Below are 6386 nucleotides of genomic sequence, written 5' to 3'. Positions count from 1 at the left end.
GTGCAAATTTCTGCAGCTGGATAGAATTCCTCCCCAGAAAATGCATTTTCTTTTCTACACATGGTCAGGCTGCAAATTTTCCAAACCTTTATTCTCTGCTTCCCTTTAAACGTTAAGTTCCAATTTCAAACCATCTCTTTATGAATGCACATGACTGAATGCTTTCAGAATCAGCCAGGTCCACTCTTGAATGCTTTTCTGCTTGGAAATTTCTTCCATCAGATAGCCTAAATCATCTTTCTCAAGTTCAAAGTTCCACAGATCTCTAGAGCAGGGACAAAATGCTGCCAGTCTCATGGCTAAAGCATAACAAGAGTCACATTTGCTCTAGTTCTCAATAAGTTTCTCATCTCCGTGTAAGAACACCTCAGCCTGGACTTCATTGTCCATATCACTATCAACATTTTGGTTTAAACCATTCAACAAGTCTCTAGAAGTTCCAGACTTTCCCACATGTTCCTGTCTTCTTCTGAGCCCTCCAAACTGCTCCAACCTCTGCCTATTACCAAGTTCCAAAGTCACTTCCCCATTTTTAGGTTATTTTTATAGCAGGACCCCACTCTGCCAATACCAGTTCTCTATATTCGTCTGTTCTCACGCTGCTATAAAGATATTACCCGGACTGGGTAATTTATAAACAAGACGTTTGATTGAGTCACAGTTCCACATGGCTGGGGAGGACTCAGGAAATTTACAATCACGGCAGAAAATGAAGGGGAAGCAAGGCATATTTACATGGCAGCAGGAGAGCAAGAGTGCCGTGGAAACCGCTAAACACTTTTAAAGCATCAGATCTTAGAGAACTCACTATCACAAGAACAGCATGTGGGAAACTGCCTCCGTGATCCAATCACCTCCCATGAGGTTCCCTCCCTTGACACATGGGGATTACAATTGAAGATGAGCTATAGATGGGGACACAGAGCCAAACCATATCGGTATCATTCAAAGAAGAGAAGTTTTTGACATCCAATTTATCTCCTTTTTGATATTCTTTAGATCTATTTTTAAAATTTCTTTTTAATTGACTAATAATTGTATATATGTAATTCATTGTGGTGTTTTGGTATATGTTTACAATGTGGAATGATTAAATTAAGCTAAATAACAAACCTATCACCTCACATACTTATAGAAATGTGGTGAAAACATTTAAAATCTACTCTTGTGGCTACTTTTATGTATGTAATACATTATTATTTATCGTAGTCACCATTCTGTACAATAGATCACTAAAGCTTATTCCTCCTGTCTAACTGAAAGTTTGATAAGCTTCTTCCATTTTCCCATCAACTCCCATTCTGAGCCTCTTGGAACCATCATTCTTCTCTCCACTTCTGTGAGCTGAGCTCTTTTAGATTCACTTATAAGTGAGATCATGTGGTATTTGTCTTTCTGTGCCTTGCTTATTTCACTTAACATAATATCCTCCAGGTTTGTCTGTGTTGTTGCAAATGACACGATTCCCCTCTTTTAAAGGCTGAATTGTATTCCATTTTGTATCTATTACATTTTTAAAGTGTTTTACTTTTAAGAGTACCATGTTTTTTTATATCTTATTAAAGAAATCTTTTCTTGTGTTTCCTCACAGACTATTCATGATTTTTGCTTTTATTTGAGATTCATGATCCATTTCTAATTAATTTTTGTGTATGGTATAAGATAAAGGTTGAAATTCTTTTTATTTCCATGTAGATTTCTAATTTTTTCAGTACCATTTCTTGAAAAGATGATCCTATTCCTGCTTAATTACATTGCTCTCTTTTTAAAAAATAAATTAATTATATAAGCGTGGGTCTATTTCTATGCTTTCTATTCTATTGATAGGCCTGTGTGTCTCCATGCCAATACCACACAATCTTGACTACTAAAGAATAAAGCTTCCTAACAAGACTTGAAGTCAGTAGTTTAAGTCCATCAACTTTATTCTTCCTTTTCAAACCTTGTTTGGTTTTTGGTCGGCAGTTTATTAAATATACTACATTTGTACTTTATTCTGTAGTTTTAAAAATTATTCACACATGGACTTAGTAAAAATGCCCTTTATAGAAAACCGAATGCAAAACCCAAATGAAAACAAGAACACACATATTGCATACATATTAAAGTGCTGAAATGTTATGAATTAATTTAATCTGTACCTGTGCTTAATGAAGGTGATCATGAAGTATTAGGTGGTTTGATTTACTTAAATCTGACACCAGACCATGACTTCAAAAGTGTTAATGTTGAAATGTAGATGCAAAACCATCTATTAACAAAATCATTTAATCTATTCAGTCTTTGCAAAACAGAATAAAATGTTTTCCTTTTAAAGATACTTTTCTAAATCCATTGTCTATACTCTCTTTCTCCCACTCAAAGAGTTAGTTGTGCAGACTACAGAGGCACAAAATCAATTCATTAAAAAAAAAAAAAATCCCAACGAACTACAGCCTACTTAAAAAACATGTAACGGGAGAATTTTAAGTAGCTACTACTGCAGAACTGGTTAAAAATGAATACAGCTGAGTGACAGAATGTATTTTTCCTCTGACAATATAGGTCCTCCCCCCCTTCTCTCTGGAAGAAACACATTACCAGGGCATGGACTATATAACGGCATAAAATGCAAAGACAGAAACAAAGAAGTTTGCACGTTCTCTATATTTCTAGCTGTGGAGACAGTTTGTTTAAGAGCTGAAGTTACCTCTAGCGGCGCAACAAGAGCCAGCTACTAAGCAGCCAGAATCCTACGGTAATTGAATACATGACCATTTCTCTCTTGGCACGTTCTTTGTTCTCTTCCTCCAAATGTTGTAAGCGTCTATTTAGTTTGATTATCTGTCTTCTTAACGAAGCTGCGTCTACAACAGTCATGTCATCCAAAGTTCCTTCAATCGTTGTATCTATGTTTGAAGTGCCGTACCTGATGTTGTCACGATGAGCATTATAAGTGGTACCAGCAGACCTGCTGGTACCAGGTCTGTGATCTTCATCTAGCGCATCCACGATATGCTGGTAAGCCCTACGAGTAGAAGACTGGATGAATGACAGAATGCCATGAACGGAGGAAAGATTAGTTCTATTTTCGGGTATCATCTTGGGAAGGCAGATCCAAGCTTCTTATGGTGATGGTGTCACGATGAAATCACTCCTGATAACTGTCTGTTTCGGTCAACAACATTTTCAAAGAACAGTCTTTTTAGCTTGCCAACTGCACAGATTTCTTCATTTTGAAGGGTTGAAGGTCTTTCTAAATCCTGAAAGTCTGGTGGTCTGTCACTGAAAGTCCATGAAGTGGTGGTTTTAGTGCCAGAGGTTTAAAGGCAGTTGACTGAATAAGGTCAAGATCCACTGGTCTTCAAATCGGAATGTCTCCGTTGTTCTCTGCTGTAACAATCCTCTCTAGAACCCGCATCATCACATTAGCATTTAGAACTCCTTCTTGGAATTCTTGTGTCAGATCACCATTTGATGGTGCTGACTTTAATTTTTCTGGGACCCTCATTTGCTGACTAATATCTTTATTATATTCCATTTCATACTGAAATTGTCTAATTTCTGCCATCTCAGCACCAGTAGGAGAAGGAAGGGCTTCCCTACTCACCAAATGTGTACCAGCTACTACTTGCTGTTTAGCACTGTCTGCTCCTGTGCTTCAATCATATTAAATGCTTTAACTCCATGTAAAGTGCATGTCCTGGGTTTAGAGTCACTTTTGTTCCTCTGGGCCTGTAGAGAGTCCCCAGTGAGGGCTGCCAGGGTGGGTGCTCTCGGTGCTCTCAGAGGCCATCAGCAAAGCCTGCGGCAGACTAGGAGAGCCTCAGTTGGTTATTTTTGATACTTTCTATTTTCCTATAAACATTAGAATAAGGTTTCCAACTTCTACGAAACAACTTGGTGGGATGTAGATTGCGATTATATAGAACGTATTGATCTATCATCTATCTATCTATCTATCATCTATCATCTATCTAGATATCCCTCTCTCCACCTCTACTCACTACTCACTATGACTACTTTTTCTTTACTGCATAACTGTGTTTCCGTGGAATACTTTTCTTGTTTCTTTTGTTTCCTTAATTTTCTATGTATTTACACATACTTTTACTTCCAGACTTTTCTTCATTCCTTCTCTCAATAAATTTGAAGACATTCGATATTTCATCAGTGTTGTCATTTTATTTTTATTTATTTATTTATTGGAGACAGAGTCTCACTCTGTCACCCAGGCTGGAGTGCAATGGCATGGTCTTGACTCACTGCAACCTCCGCCTCCCCGGGTTCAAGAGATTCTCTTGCCTCAGCCTCCCGAGTAGCTGGGATTACAAGAGCCCGCCACCACGCCCGGCTAATTTTTGTATTTTTAGTAGAGACAGAGTTTCACCATGTTGGCCAGGCTGGTCTTAAACTCCTGACCTTGTTATCTGCCCACCTTGGCCTCCCAAAGTGCTGGGATTACAGGCGTAAGCCACCGCGCCCAGCCAGTTTTGTCATTTTAAAGAGAGTTATCTGCCCACCTTGGCCTCCCAAAGTGCTGGGATTACAGGCGTAAGCCACCGCGCCCAGCCAGTTTTGTCATTTTAAAGAGAAATCTCTCCTAACAAACCTCTGATCTGCTTCAGTATAGACAGCTTTCTCCCTAGGCCTGTTGAACATTGTCATCCGATAATCTCCCTTTGCCACTATCTTGGTTTTTTTTTTTTTTTTTTTGACACTTTCTTGACTTGGTTCTGTTGCCTTATATCTTCCCACATACTCTAGTAGTTTCTCTAGAAAGAGGGCATGGGAAGTAAAAATTTTAAGACTGTATATATATATCTGTTGGTTTTTTTTTGAGACAGTCTTGCTCTTTTGCCAGGCGCCAGGCTGGAGTACAGTGGTGCGATCTCAGCTCACTGCAAACTTTGTCTCCTGAGTTCAAGCGATTCTTCTGCCTCAGTGTACTGAGTAGCTAAGATTACAGGCATGAGCCACCATGCCTTGCTAATTTTGTGATTTTTTAGTAGAGTTGGGGTTTCACCCTGTTGGCCAGGCTTGTCTTGAATTCCTGACCTCAGGTGATCCGCCTGCCTTGGCCTTCCAAAGTGCTGGGATTACAGGTGTGAGTAACTGTGCCTGGCCTTCCTTCAAATTTTGATGGCATTGTTCTATTGTTTTCTAGCTTCCAGCATTGCTGTGGAAAAGTAAAATACCACAATCATTCATTATCCTTTATATAAAAGCTGAGTTTTTGCTATTGTTTCATCTCTTTCTGTTTAGAAAGACCTTTTACTTGACCTAAGTAATTTAAAACTGCCTTAATATAGCTCTATCTTCCTGCTTTGCGATGAGCCCTTTCAAATCGGAAATTCAAGTTTTTCAATTTTGGGGACGATTCTGGAAATCATTTTGTTGCTGATGTCTTCCTTTCTGTTTTTCTCTGTCTTGTGTTTGTGGCCACAGGAAGAGAAGAGAGGGGCAGCTCCTGCTTTTTTCCATAAGTCTTCTAGGCCTATTTGCCTCTTAAACTGCATTTCATCGCGACTTCAAGAAAACTAAACTATAAATAAGAAAAACAACTAAAACTTAAAAAAAAATTCCTAAAGCTTAGGAACTCATAAGTATACCTCAGCAAATGGTTTTAGTTACTTCAATTTTCTTCTGCAAAATTAACACAGGTTATTCAGATTAGTATCTTCGGAACTGATTATTTTTTCCTCCTATTTTTAATTCTTTATCCTTTTTGCTCTATTTTCTGAGATGTGTTCCAAACTCGTATTGAATTTTTATTTTATTGCCAACAGCTCTTCAACTTTTTGTGTATTCCGAATGTTCTTTTCTCATACCATATTGTTCTAGTTTCATGGATGCAATATCTTATGTCTCAGAAGATTTAAGTAATCCTTTTAAAGGTTTTCGTCTCTCTCCAAAGTTTGTTCCCTGTTTTGTTTCTTTTCTTTTTGGTTTTGTTCACTTTGTTTCATATTTCTCGTATCTGATGACCCTTGACTGTCTGAATACATTATACAGCTTTGTGCAAATGTGTAGGGTTTTTCAATTGTCGGAGAGGCTCTAATGTGATTTGCCTGCTCTATTTCATTAGAAAATCCCCAATGCTAATATCTCTTCCTTCCTGCCCCCACCTCCGCCTCCAGCCCAATTGGTCCCACCCAAATGAAGACCTTTACAATCTCTTAGGAGCATCTGGGAAACTGAATGAGAATAGAAAGGTAGCTGTGTCAACATTTAATAGGCAAATTTCCCCTCTCTATCACTAACTGTGCCTGGTGTACCCTAGTCCAAAGACCCGTTGCCCTCATTCCCTACAAGAAACAAACCTTCAGTCTCCTGTTAGGATGAGGTAGGATCAGTCTCGACTGCTTGAAGTGGAGGAGGCCCTTTGGGACATTAATTCTTCTTAA

General features: G+C 38.6%; 1 pseudogene; it reads right to left on the bottom strand.

Moving 5' to 3' along the window:
* Nucleotides 1–2691: 2691 nt before the first annotated feature.
* Nucleotides 2692–3583, bottom strand: LOC101033332 (mitochondrial fission factor pseudogene; annotated as a pseudogene).
* Between the last annotated feature and the right edge of the window lie 2803 nt (nt 3584–6386).

Source organism: Saimiri boliviensis, chromosome X (assembly GCF_048565385.1).
Source record: "Saimiri boliviensis isolate mSaiBol1 chromosome X, mSaiBol1.pri, whole genome shotgun sequence".
NCBI classification, from domain to species: domain Eukaryota; kingdom Metazoa; phylum Chordata; class Mammalia; order Primates; family Cebidae; genus Saimiri; species Saimiri boliviensis.
This window is presented reverse-complemented; position numbering and strand designations above follow the sequence as displayed.